This window comes from Euprymna scolopes, chromosome 43 (assembly GCF_053919585.1).
Source record: "Euprymna scolopes isolate OS-2025 chromosome 43, ASM5391958v1, whole genome shotgun sequence".
In the NCBI taxonomy this organism is placed as follows: Eukaryota; Metazoa; Mollusca; class Cephalopoda; order Sepiida; family Sepiolidae; genus Euprymna; species Euprymna scolopes.
Window position 1 is genome coordinate 45,164,561 of NC_136524.1, and position 14,543 is coordinate 45,179,103.

The window sequence follows — 14,543 nt, forward strand, 5'->3', positions numbered from 1 at the left end:
CGTCACAAGAAACACAGGGCAAATAATAATTCGACTCCACTTTTTTTTGTAACAACAACATTTATTTCCGGGTACGTTCCTGAATAAATCGTGATCGTGCTCTTTCGCTCTGACCTCTGTCCTCTTGAACGCCGTTTCGTACGTATTCTTGAACGTGTTTTTGAACGTGTTCTCCAACATGCCCTCAAATGTGGATTCTCTCCCCCCCCTCTCTCTCTTTCTCTCTCTCTCTCTCTCCTTTTTATAGTATTTTTGCTTTTTCCTTACCGTGGTGTCATTTCGCTCATGGCTCGGTATTTGCATGTAGCCGCCATACGTCCAAAATACTGGTGCATGTGTTCTGGTTCGGGGAGAATAAACACAGTCTTGTCCAAGAACGTTTCATAGCGTATCTCTCACAGAACCCAGTCGATGAAGAAAGCTGATCTGTTTCTGTTGACATGGCTTGTCAGATACAAATCAAACAGATTCTGATCTACGAAATGATTAAAAAGAAAAATGAGAAATGTTCCGATTGTTTCATTCTTCTTCTTCTTCTTCTTCTTCTTCTTCTTCTTCTTCTTCTTCTTCTTCTTCTTCTTCTTCTTCTTCTTCTTGTGTCCCAATTGATTTTCCTTTGTTGTTTTAACGGTTTCAGGTGCATAGACCCTCATGATTTTCTACCGGTGTATGAGCAACCATAAACATCAATGTTTATTCCAATTTTTGCAAGCAACTGTTTGGAATATTGGAATTCAAGGTCAGATAGCAAACGAAACTGTATTGTAACAGAGCGCGTATGGTGGCTATATGCAAACACCGAGACATGTGCGAAATGTAAGGAAAAGCAAGAGTAAATGTGGGTGAGGAGTTTGGGTTAGGGTTAGGGGGGATGAAGAGGCAGCTTCCATTGCCATTGATTTCCCGTTAGCAGCGGCCAAACAAAATAGATACGGAATACATCGAGTGCAGATCAATTTCGATGTCTGCAAAGAACCGTTAACATTTTTCATGCATTGATAGTATTTCAAGTGGAATTGCTGAACATTCGTCATCGAATTTGATCTGTGTGCACTAAGGGATGCACGCTTCATAAGAGACCTTATAGTATCAAACATGTTTTTATACTCGTGCACCTCAAAGTACTCTCATGAAGTACTACCTGTAGCAGTTACCATAACAGACTATTTTCTCATGGATTAATGCCCTCCTTGCTGACTGATTCGGCCATACACTGACCAGTTAGCTACCAGGGCGCATTAATCCTATGTGTCCCTAAATGGACTATTTACTCCTGCCTGGAACGATCCAGTAGCCAGCAGAGGAGCCCCGACTATTAAAGAACATGGACCTCTTTTCTCTCGCTCTCTGTCCACTGAATCCTCCCAGGCTGCGACTACGCCACTGAAGACTTCCACTGGACAGTCTGGGGACACTTCAAGTTTTCTGCTTCCCAACGGTAGAACATCCGAGAACTTTCTGTTCCTTTTTCTTATCTTTCGCCTCGGACATGAAATAAACCTTTTTCCATTATTTTGTTATAAAAAAAAAGAAGTGTTGTTTAATTATGTGCCTTTGTGTTTATTAATCTTTTATTAGGGTTTTGTTGCATTCATTCATAAAGCAACCTATATAGGAATTTCACACAAGCAAAGTTGAAAAAAAAAAAAAAAAAAAAAAAAAGGGCTATTTTGTTATAAGTCGCCAATCACGAAAGTTAGCATAAAATACCATTACCTGAAGTTTAACTACTTAGCCACGATCAATATTTTGTTTGTTTATTTGCCATATATTAGAATTGCACGTTATTGGCAAATCCCTCTGATTACAGTAAATGAATTCGGTGATAATTCAACTTTTACAGCAACGGTCTCGGCCATTTTGTTATCTTATTATTATTGGCTCACAAGGAGCGTTCACACAGGTCATCAAAGATTTCTCCTTGAGAACAACCTGCGGTGTTCCCTGGAAGCTGAGTGACAACAAGTCTCCTCAGATCTTCCAGTACTCTCCACCTCTTTCGATAACATTTGTAAATAAATTTGCATTATCGCAACAGCTGCTTTTCATTGATTTCTCATTGGCAGTGACTATTGGTCTTTACTGGAATTTGAGTGGCAATAAGCCTCCCCAAGGTCCCAGTTCTCTTCGCACTTATACAATGGAGGTCTGGTCAGTGCTCACTCCTCGATCTTCCCTTCCTCCTTGACTACTTGGCTATTCGGTCTCACTCTTTTTTGGGGGAGATAGTGATGTAGTAATGGGGGATGGGGAGGGGTTAGAGAACTTATAGATATGCAGCTTTAGCGTTCTTGGTTCCATGTGGCACTTCATGTTTTGCCTTTGCAGCAGTTTGTCTGGTCCACGCTTGTTACTCATGTGTGTTAGTTTTGTGCGAACCTTTTCTAGTCCCGCACAAAAACACACATTCACATTTCAAGCTATGTCATATACATACGCACACACAAACATACGCGCCCACGTCCATGCACGTACGTATATTCACGTTCGCGTACATACACTCACATTCATGTGTATATACACACACGCTAACGCACACATATGTACTCACACATGCGCACACGAACGCACACATGGACGACGTCACTTCTGCTTTCTAAGGAAATACACGTGCGCAAATGACCACCGGAAATGAGTATAAAAGAGAGAGCAACAAGCGGCTCTTTCTTTTAGGACCAGCTCTCGACCAGAGAGGTTGGGCTAACCAGCCGCCTCCCTTTCGGGAGGCGCACGCTCGCGCGCGTTCACGTCCCCTGCGACTATGTATGGGGCACGAGCCAACAGACAGTACCTGCACTCTTTCTCTATCTACTACTGGTCCCTGAGAACACGACTGCGTAGCTGACTACTAACTGATGTCAACTCTCCATTCTTTGTCTTTGTCTACACGCTGGACTATCATTCTCATTTTCACTACAACACTCATTTCTCTTCCCACACGCGAACAAACGATACTGACCCGAACTTGAGATGAACACACATTTCCTATTCTTTCTACAACACCAGTCCCGCAACGAACATTGGTTACACACGCGCGGACCTGAACACATGTTATATCTAAAACGTTCATTCTTTCAACAGTGAATAAACGACGTTTATCTTATCCATCAATTGAGTCTTTGTTTCCTTCAATTCCATTCGTTTCATTATTTTCTTGTAGCGAGATAGGGTATTATACCCTGGTCCGTTACAGTCTCCACATTCAAGGGTTTTTCTTAATATTTCAGCTGTTTTAATTATTGTTGTTCGTTGTATATTCCCAGTCATTCCTTTGATTCCAATTTCTCCCATTCTTTTTTTCAAAGTTTTTTCCGGATTGTCCCTAGTGCTCCTACTATTATAGGTATTATTTTAATTTTCTTCATCTTCCATATCCCTTTCAGCTCTCTGGCTAGCTCTGTGTATTTGCTCCGTTTCTCTTTTCCTTTATTATTATTATTATTATTATTATTATTATTATTATTATTATTATTATTATTATTATTATTAAATGTCATATCATATTCAAACTGAATGTCTTCATTCCAATGTTCTAGTACCTCGTCTGTTATAGGAGTGTTTTTGTTTCATTCTCTCTTGGTTTACTTTTAATGAGGTCTACGTTCGCTTTGCTTTGTTTGGTTAGCGTTGAGGGATTGGATTTTAATTTTATCCATGCCATAATTTCCGGAGGACATAACCCACGCTCATCCTTATATAATGCAACGGATTAATAATTCTAACAAATTAAATCCTTACATTTTCGAAGGGTATTTTTTTATTTATTTTCTCGTCTTTACAACAAAACAATTTGTTGAAAGGTTATAGACATTATCGTTTTATTCGTACTGTTTGGATTCTTTCGATTACTGTTCTCATCTTGAGTGTTGTTTTCACAAATTTTTTTTAGTTAGTGTAACCTGTGACCTTCGGGTGTAGCTTGTCGAATTCGGAGATCTTTATGTAAAGTTTGGGAATCTTTCTATCAAACTCAAGAATCTGCATGGAATTTCGAATGGAACTCTTTTTTTAACCCACGAAGGTAGCATGATCTCATTCTAAGTCATAAGCAATTCGCAATTGTGTTTTGAGTGCTGCCTGCACTAAGAATTCAACCTTCAACCAGAAGAGTGTAAGTTTACAACTGAATTTTACTTAGTACTTTATTCACTATGCCACGGGTCCTTAAAGAGTTCCATCTGAAATTCTGTACTGATTACTGAGTTTGACAGAAAGATTCCTTCCAACATGTCAGAGAAACGTGATCAACCCTGCTTCCTTCTGGGTTTACGACGTCAAAGTAATCAGAGTTTTTTTTTTTTGTTTTGTTTCTTTTAGTCTACCACCTCTAAAAACTTTGGAAAATGACAGCTCATCTAGATGTACAACTTCTCCACATGAGCGAGCTGGAAATAATTAAAGAGCTGACAACATATGTCTTTAGAAATATAGATGAAAGAGGCGTCATGAAAGGGATCTAGTTGTCTTAGTGTCCAGGTGTCTTACTCGGAGACTGGAGAGATATACTTCGAAAACAAAGTATAAATTATCCCATTATATATATATATATATATATACATATATATATACACACATATGTATATATATATATATATATATATATATATATATATATATATATATATATATATATCTTATGTCTTATGTCCATGTGTCTTACTTATATATACATATATCTTATGCCTTATGTCCAGGTGTCTTATATATATATATATATATATATATATATATATATATATATATATATATATATATATATATATATATATATATATCTTATGTCTTAGTGTCCAGGTGTCTTACTCGGAGACTGGAGAGAATTACTTCGAAAACAAAGTATAAATTATCCCATTATATATATATATATATATATATATATATATATATATATATATATATATATATATATATATATACATATATATTTCATTTTTTCATATTTTCATCTCATAAGTTTTGACGCTCGGTCCAACGATAATTTTTATTAAATCAAATTATCAAAGGAAGAAAGCTTGGACGGTTTAGAATGGCGCAACAGTATTTTCATTAGGTGTAAACATCACAAGAAGTAGCTGAGCTAATGTATCTATATGGAAGTTATGACTTTGGGTTTGTGTAACTTTAAACTAAATCATAAATGATATAAATGCGTGTCGATCAAGCGGCCACGTTATGACTTATGCGTGGCAATCAAGCGGTCATCTTGAATAAGGGCTGATGTGTTTGTTTTTTGTATGATCCAGAATAATGGAATAGCCAATGAGAATAGGAGTAATGTTACTGGGGAGAAATCATTATTTTTAAATAGGGAAGTGTAATGGTAGTTTTATGTATATGAGCGTTTAATCCAGTTAATAAGAGATCTGGTCAAAATAGTTATAATTTACCGGGCTCGCTGGAGGAGTGGGAGGACTTGTCAGGTAGAGGGGAAAATATGAACTACGTCTGTAGGTCTAGGCAACACTGATGATACTTTTCCTAGGATGTAATAACGAATGTAGAAAACGACGTAGTGTAGTTACATAAGACGGTGGTAAATGAACGTGTCTGTATCTGTGTGTGTGTGTGTGTGTGTGTACATTTCCCTACGCAATAACTCTGTCAATTTTTGGTCTACAGACTCGAAATTGTATATACAGGGTCCTGAGATTTGGGAAAATCGATGTGATCGGTTTTCGGCCAGAAATTTGGCGATTAAGGGTCAAAGTTCAAAGATTTGACCTTTGAGAACTCTACCAAACTCCTCCGGCAATTTTCGGTCCAAACACTTGAAATTTTAGATATAGATTCCGTGGACATGGATCTAACTTAATACCTTGATTTGATCCCAAAACAATAAATTTTAAGGGGTCATAATAGGGGTCAAAATTTAAACAATTGACCGCTTTTTTTTTGCTCAACATACACCTCCAAATACCTGGGCGACGCCGGGCACCCATGCTAGTCAATCTATCTATATATCTATAAAAATTAACGTGTCTGTGTGTCTGTCTGTCTGTGTACATTTTCCTATGCAGTAACTCTGTCAATTTTTGGTCTACAGACTCGAAATTTGATACTGAGATTTGGGAAAATTGATGTGATCGGTTTTTGGCCAGAAATTTGGCTGTTAAGGGGTCAAAGTTCAATGATTTGACCTTTGAGAACTCTACCAAACTCCTCCGACAATTTTGGGTCTACACATTTGAAATTTTAGATATAGTTTCTTGAACATGGATCTAACTTAATAACTTGATTTGAGCCCAAAACAATAAATTTTAAGGGGTCATAATAGGGATCAAAGTTAAAAAAATTGGCCGTTTTTTTTTGTTTTTTTTTTGCTCAGCATACACATCCAAACACCCGGGCAACGCCGGGCTGAAATGCTAGTCTATATATCTATAAAAGTGAACGTTACTGTGTGTCTGTCTCTCTGTCTCTCTGTCTGTGTGTTTGTGTACATTTTCCTTCGCAATAACTCTGTCAATTTTTAGTCTACAGACTCAAAATTTGATATACAGTGTACTGACATTTAGAAAAATTGATGTGATCAGTTTTCGGCCAGAAATTTGGCGATTAAGGGGCCAAAGTTCAACGATTTGACCTTTGAGAACTATACCAAACTCCTCTGACAATTTTGTGTCTAAACACTTGAAATTTTAGATATAGGTTCCTTGGACATGGATCTAACTTCATAGCTTGATTTGAGCCCAAAACAGATGTTAAGGGGTCATAGATAAGTTGAAAAAATTGACCGCTTTTTTTTTGCTCAACATACACCTCCAAACACCCGGGCAACGCCGGGCTGAAATGCTAGTATATATATATATATATATATATATATATATATATATATATATATATATATATATATATATATATATAATTATTACTATAATTATTTTTTTATACCTACGTTTCATCCTTTTGAGAATCATCAGTGTAGGTTGTCACGATTACCGCCAGTTGAGAGATTCGAATCCGGCAACCAAGCCATCTCTGACTCCATTAGTAAGGAACAAATCCACACAGTCACTGTTAATCGCGAGAAATACAGTTTAAATTTAAAACACACACACACACACACACACATACACACACACACATATGACGACGAATTAAATACATCAGATTGGGATTCAGCATAGATAACAAGAAAAAAAATCCTATAAATATTGGAGCAGATAAATCATCAATAATAAAAAGAACGCGGTCTGAATCTGAGCGCGTGACCGAAATGTTAGCTACAACATTCCCAGGATTGTATTTATTTATTACTAGTGGGGATACCCGGTGTTGCCCGGGTGTTTGGAGGTAAATCAAAACTCCTGTGGGGGTAAAATAAAGAATAAAAAAGTTTTGGTACGTGAGTATGAGGATTGAACCCGAACCCTTGAGGCGAAGTTGGAAATTAAAGTGTGAAAAAAAAAAATTGCGACGTTAACAATTGGGCCACCGCGACATACTTTGCAGAAACATGTTTGAATTTATTTAATTACTTAGATTTGGGCAGGTGGACGTTTTAATGACTTAATGAGGTCAACTTTGACTGCGGGGTATTTCATTTACTGTGAGAACGCTTTTGTTTTTATTTTTCCCAAGATGTTTGGCGGGGTGAGGGGGACCAGCTCCCCTTATCCAATTTGAATAGCAATTGTTTGCTATAAGGAAAATATATCCACATTGATCAAATCTGATTGCTTTCGGACATTTCCGGCGATCACCACCGAAAAAATACCGCCAGAATTACTGTCGCTTTTTTTTTATAGGAAAAGCCTAATCCACATGCGACGAGTGACAAATGTTGAATATTTATCTTCCCGAAGTCGAGCAAGTTAAATAGACAGGTGAGCTCCGTTGTTAACTCAGAGATATTATGATTTATATGTGATATAAAAAGTTTTAAGAAGCTGCGAGCTGACCGACCGCTTCTCTTGGACATACACAGAAAGCGAACATACATACATACACACATTTTCGCTTTTATATATATATAGACTAGCGGGGTACCCGGCGTTGCCCGGGTGTTTGGAGGTGTGTGTGCTGTTAAATAAAAAAGAAACCGGGGGAAGGGTGTAAAAGTTGGTAGGATTGAACCCAAAGCCCTGAGGTAAAGTTTGAAAATAAAATCAGCCAGCCAGAACGAGTTACTGAAAGATGTTTGAATTTATTTAAGTAAGAACCAAATTGACAGGTGTGTGCACGGAAGTCATCGAGTGTTACAACGATAACGACGACGACGACGACGACGACGACGTAGGTTTGTTTGTTATAAGTGAAGTAAAAAAGAAAACAACGTTAAAACTTAAGCGGGGGGGATAATCAAAACATCGAAAAAAAAACACAAAAAACTAACGTAAGGCAAACGAACGATCAAAAGAAAAAAATAGAGAAAAACGAACACGTGAAAAATGGATTAAATAAGCCTGTTTCGATATTAAAATTTAAAAATCGGTGGGTACCCGGGTGTTTTTGGGTGTGTGGTCGGGGGTGGATGAGTGAAGTAAAAAAAACACAAAAAAAAAACGAACGTTATGTAAAAAATGGCTTAAATAACACTGGTTCAATATTTAAATTTAAAAAATCGAAAAAAAAAAGACATCTCACACCACGATTCGAACCCAAAACATTTAGATAACGAACCAACGCACTAATCAACTGACCTAACGCGACGTACATGAAATTTAGTCAGTTTTTCAAGTATATAAAGTAAATCAGGTCATAAGGCATCTTGCGCATGCATAGAACCGGTTGTCGTCACGAGAGGACCGTTTTTGTTGACCCCCCCCTATCGAAAATTGTCGATTTCGGGGTGAAAAAATTAACATTTTTGGCCAATTTTTCGATATTTTTCGAGCGAAGGATGGATCTTCAATATGATACCGAGTTTGTGAATTTTCGTTGTGTTTGTCGAAAGTTTTTAGCGGACACACAAATACACTTACAAACATACAAACATACATACACACATTTTCGCTTTTATATTCATAGATTAAAAATGCCTATAAACTTGATTATTGATATTTTTTATGTGAGCCAACTAAACGAAATTATGTATACTAGCAAGCAATAAGCTATGGGCAAGTAGTTCCATTGCCGACAAAAACAAAAAAATAAAATCCGGTTTGGAGTCCCAATAGGGGGATGGTGAAGCACTGCAACACCTTTCTGGAAAGTCCTGCAGCTGTGTTGGCTCCGACCATATTGGCTGCCTTTCCACCAGACTTTGTCTGCAATGCAGAGAGGGGGGACGCTAACTGGGCGAACCTAGGTCACCTTATCACCCGCCCAGGCCTTCATCCGGAGAATCAACACCAGCTTTGAACTGTCTAGCCACAACAGACCCTACAGTGCACCAAACTAGATGGAGAACGCCATTGTCTCATTGGACAGAATGTTGCCATCATGTATACTAGCAGAATCCATGGAAATTCCACAGAATGAGAAATGTATTTAATCAACAAATATGTCTTGATAAAGCTGATATTTTTCTGGACAGCTCCAAAAATTATTTTGGACAGAAAAACTTATAATGTGCACAAATATGAGAGAGAATCGCAGAAAAATGGAATCGAATTTCTTTACTATGATATGATAATGATACTTTACATGAATACTCACAGACAATAATTGGTCAAAGAACCATTGTAATCTGCTATTAATAGTGGAATTATATTAAGTCTTTGAGAGAATTGGTATTACATGTACATTACCAAAAACTAAAATAACAGCTGTTGCTAAAGTTTGTTCAATAACTGAGATAATTGGTGTCCCAAATATTTACAATAGTTTAGTCATTACTAACCAGCACAGCATTACCACTGTCGAATAATGGAAGAATCTGTCAGACATGTATACGCAATGTTATGATGTATGGCAACTGCTGGTTTGAGCTCCAATCTCTGGTCCCCTCCCCCCTTGCCAATCTTTCACGAAAAACACCCGTCTAGTTGAAACCACTGTCAATAATTCCCCCCACTCTTTATCTGTGCCTAAATCAAAACGTAGATGCCATGAACAAAGCTTCTTTCTTAGAACTGCATGCCTGTGGAACTCTCTTCCGTTTGCCTGCTTCCCAGCTGACTACAACTTGGTTGTCTTCAAGTCCAACGTAAACAAATTCTTGATGAACCGTCCCCTTAAGTAATTCAATTTACCAAATTTCCATTACTAACGATTTATTTTTTTTTACATAGGGGGTCACCGCTTATCAAGGCCTAGAGGCCACTCGAGGGTAAGGGTTAATAGGTATACATTAGTCATTGTGATTTTAGTGTGGTAAACATTAGTGGGAATTTTGTAACTTGGATTACTTAGGAGGACGGTTCAATAAGAACCTGTTTACGTTGGACTTGAAGACAATCAGATTGTAGTCAGCTGGAAAGCAGGCAAATAGAATAGAGTTCCACAGGCGAGCAGTTCTAAGAAAGAAGCCCTGTTCATAGAATCTACGTTTAGGTGTAGGCATGGATAAAGAGTGTGGGTAATTGTTGATAGTGGTTCTGGCAAGATGAGTGTTTTTCATGAAAATCTGGCGAGGGGGGACCAGAGATCGAAGTTCAGATGAGCACCTGCCATGAAAATAACAATAAAGCAGGGACAGGCTCGCTACGTCTCTTCTGTGGGAAAGGGGTTGCAGAGAAGAGAAAAGGGCATCCACCACTAATCTACGAAGTCTATTTTGAACTCTGTCAAGGCAGTATAGGTGCTTCTCGCAGCTCCTGCCCAAATGTGGCAACAGTACTCCATTGTTGGCCGTACCTGGCTTTTATATAAGTAGAGAATTGCATCAGGAGTGAGATATCTACTGGAGCGGTAGAAGGATCCCACCATCTTTCCAGCGACTTTGGCAATTGATTTGATATACGTGTTCCATTTCAGACCAGGAGTAAAGATCAAGCCCAGAAGCTTGTCAAAACATGAAGCCTCCCCAAGACGAGAGCCATTTATTTCAATTGATGGCAGCTGGGCAGCAGAGCGTTGATGATGTAAATATAGAAGCTTGGTTTTAGATGCATTAAAAGTAAACCAGCCACTTCTTTCCCCATTGTACCACATGCTCAAGATCAGAGGAGAGAGTCAGAGAGAACTTGGTCGTTTACGGTCTTCGAAGTGCTTCCATAGATGGTAGTGTCGTCAGCATAAATGTCTACGAATGATCAAAGGATGTGGTCTGGAAGATCATTGATGTAGATCAGGAAGAGAGTTGGACCCAGTATGGACCCCTGAGGGACTCCAGCATTAATACTGAGAGCCTCTGATTTCTTCCCATCAACCACTACTCTTAAGAACCTATCAGAGAGAAATGATTTAATAGTTGAGAAGACATTTCCAGCTATACCATGGCTGGAGATCTTGTGAAGTAGGCCTTTATGCCATACCTTATCAAAGGCCTTTGATATGTCAAGAGCAATTGCCCTAGAGAGGAAGCTTCCATCAAGGGATTTGCCAATCCTATGAGATATAACTGTAAGCATGTCTGTTGCAGATCTAGCAGAACGGAAACCATATTGCATGTCACTAAGAAGGTTATTTTTGCTGAGATGGTTGACTACTTCCTTGTTTAGCACAGATTCCAGCGGCTTACTCATGATGCATAGGAGACCTATTAGTCTGTACTGAGAGGGAGATGAGCGATCACCTGAGTTCTTGATTACAGGGCATACTGATGAGGTTTTCCAAGGTATTGGGAAGCATTTCTCCTTAAGACAACTCTTAAATAACAGTTGAAGCCTTTTGAGCACTATGACTGGAATACCGTCAGGACCAGTTGCTTTGCTGGAATCAAGGTTTTTCATTAGCTTGGCAATGTCGTGTACAGATATTTGTATGTCACTTAGCATGTTTTCTGATATACAAGGGAATACTGGGGGTTGGCGGCCTTGGTCGTAAAGGGTAGAATTAGCTGCAAAGTTCTCGGCAAAGAGATTGGCTTTGTCTGATGCTGACGATATTAACTCAGGTCCATTGATGATAGTTGGGATAGAGCTCACACTTCTGTTGAGGATTCTGTTTGCTATTTTCCAGAACTGACGGGAACCAAGCCGCTGCTCAGCTACCTTGGTCTTGACAGACTGAGCATATAACTCTCTTACCTTCTTTATTACTTTTTTGCTGGCAGCCCTGAAGGCGGCTTTAGTCTCAGTACATCTATTATGATTACTACAATATTATCCCATTGACTACTGTACACCCTATAACCCTCATTCTCGAGTGGTCACTGAGCCTTGATAAGCGGTGACTTCTATGCAAAAAAAAAGTGACAAGTGGCCAGTAAAAGGTTGAGAATATATGTTGCATGATTTTTGTTTTGTTATAGTTGAGGATGGGGTATCCAACTGGATGTCAGCCATTAACCCATTATCTCATACATTCCAACCGAGAGATCTTTTTTAAGATTCTGACCGTCCCTTAAAGTGCAATTGTTTGTATCTCTTTTGCACTTGGTTCACCAGGTATATTTGCCGGGTAGTTTTTGAAATTCTTTTTCGTGAGTCTGGTTGCTCTTATAATTACTGGAATGATGGAGATAAGAACAATACGATGGATGTGTAATTTGAGTCTTAAAGACAGGTTTAGATCTGATCACCTCAGAGGAAGAATAAATCTGGAGGGTATAGGGAGATGCGGTTAGAAGGATAAACTTCCATGTTGAAAGAATAGATGAGAGTTCTTGGATTAGTCGATGTAGAACAGTTGAGGTAGCAGGTTTAGTTTACAGTGAAATGAAAACAGAAGGAAATAAGAAAAATGGAACAAATAAATAAATGAATAAAGACATGGCCAGAAATAGGTTCCTTTGGGAGTCAATTTCGTAAAGCCATCCAATACATGCCACAATGTAAAATGAACCTTCAAACAATGATAATGATGATGATGATGTTTCTTAAATAAAACACATTGTCAGTATGTACGTATGTAGCGTTGTTGTTGTTTGTTTGTTTGTTTGTTTGTTTGTTCAGCATCATTCATGATGATGATGATGATGATGGCATTCGTTTCCCCAATATCTTTCTATTAAGAATTCTCTCTAGAAGGATATTGGGTACTTACAGGAGAGGTCACGTGAAGTTTGCCAATGTTCCTAAATCAAAGTGTTTCTGTGTAACGAACTGAGTTTGAACTTAGCACGCCCAGGTTGTCAGCCCACGTCGTTAACCACGGAGCCGCAATTCATTCACCCAGAGTATTGTTGCCACATCCAGGCTGTTGCATCTACCACTAGTCTCTCACAATTAGACAAAGTTTAAGAAAGAATCTCAAATCTAATAGGTCCCATACTGTCCGTCAAGCTCCAACCTCTATCTCATTTTTTTTTTTTTTTTTTTTTTTTTTAGTCACCACTTATCAAGGCCCGGAAGCCACTCGGGGATAAGGGTTATTGCTTGTACAGTAATCAAAGGGATAATATCATAGTAATCGTTAGTAATAGAGATTTGATAAAGTGTCTTACTTAAGGGGGAGGGGCGGTTTATCAGGAATTTGTTTATGTTGGACCTGAAGACATCCAAGTTGTAGTCAGGTGGGAAACAGGCAAACGGAAGAGAGTTCCACAAGCGTGCACTTCTAAAAAAGACAGACATAAAAGATTAATAGCTTGGCCTTGTCTGATGCTGACGAGATGACCTCAGGTCCATTGATGATGGTTGGGATAGAACGCACACTTCTGCTCAACTACTTTGGATTTAATGGACTGAGCATATATAGCCATCTTGCATTTTTTATTACTCTTTTACAGTCGTTGCTGGCAGTCCTGAAAGTAGCTTTAGTTGCCACAATGTCGCACCCTTGTGCCTGTTTTACATGTAATTTTATGGAATATGCTCTGATGAACTCATAACACTTGTGCCCTCTTTCGGTGTACATAATTCCGACTAACCTAACAACCAGCAAAATCCCACCCCTTCACTGCTTTCTGCTAACTGCTCCCTGTTTCCTTGCCTGTACCGGCATGCAGAAGTTTAAATGTAATGTAAACCGAGACCTCGCTCATCTCCTTACATAGGTGCCTATAAGCATGATCCCAAGTAGTAGTCCTTTATGTACAAGTGAAAATATGTCTTGCTTAGGATAAACAAGGGTAAGATATTTTCAGAATTTTGGGGGTCAAAATGGCCAAAAATAGCACTTTCCAGGACATAGAATCTTTTCCGATCATCAGATTTTGCTGAAAATTATCCAAAAGCAAGGCCACATGGATATACATCTGAAAATGTAATATTTGACTCTGGGAAAATTCTGGGACTTGAGCCCCAGGGTGTTTTAGGGGTGAAAAACACACCTTTTGGGACTAATTTTTATTTTTATCCTAAAATTCATACTTGTGTCTAAATAAGGGCTTTAAATGGTACTTAATTAAAAAAAAAAAAAAAGATAAGGCATCGTTTGTCATGAAACTGTATCATTTGGCTGTTTTGACCCAATGTTTTGCATCAGGCCAGGGGTTTAAATGGGCAAAATAGGTAACAGTTCTACAACTTATTTTGGCTAACAGTACAAGGGGAGTAACTCTTGTAGACTCGATTTTACAAATTATCGATTATATATTCGTAAATTGAACTTTA